The following is a 391-nucleotide window of genomic DNA, read 5'->3' as shown; positions in this document are numbered from 1 at the left end:
GGCTGCAGCAACTGTTACCCTGCACACGCCTGATCTCATCTGATCTCGCAAGCTAAGCAGGGTCAGGGCTGGTTAGTACTTGGATGGGAGACCACCTGGGAATACCGGGTGCTGTAGGCTTATACCATAGTCTTTCGAGACTGAAGGTTGCCAACCGACCTTTATATGGAATGCAACTTGGTTATAGAAAGGCAGAATCTGATGCCGAGCCAGAGCCATTGCCAAAGATGCACTATGGTGCGTGACTGAGGTGCATGACCCTGAAGGGAAGGGAAGCCACTGACAGAGCAACTGTCTCAGCTGAGAGAGTCTCTCTGTCATCACTTTCTCACATCAGTCTCATCAAGCATGGAGACTCCTGCATCATCTTAGAAGCCTTTAGAGACAACTT

The 391-nt window shown here is 50.1% G+C and overlaps 1 pseudogene; it reads left to right on the top strand.

The window, feature by feature from the left end:
• LOC136647237 (5S ribosomal RNA) lies at positions 1-120 on the top strand (annotated as a pseudogene).
• Positions 121-391: the final 271 nt, after the last annotated feature.

Source organism: Tiliqua scincoides, chromosome 3, assembly GCF_035046505.1.
Source record: "Tiliqua scincoides isolate rTilSci1 chromosome 3, rTilSci1.hap2, whole genome shotgun sequence".
Classification (NCBI taxonomy): Eukaryota; Metazoa; Chordata; class Lepidosauria; order Squamata; family Scincidae; genus Tiliqua; species Tiliqua scincoides.
Note: the sequence above shows the minus strand (reverse complement) of the source record. Positions and strands in the feature narration are given on the sequence as shown.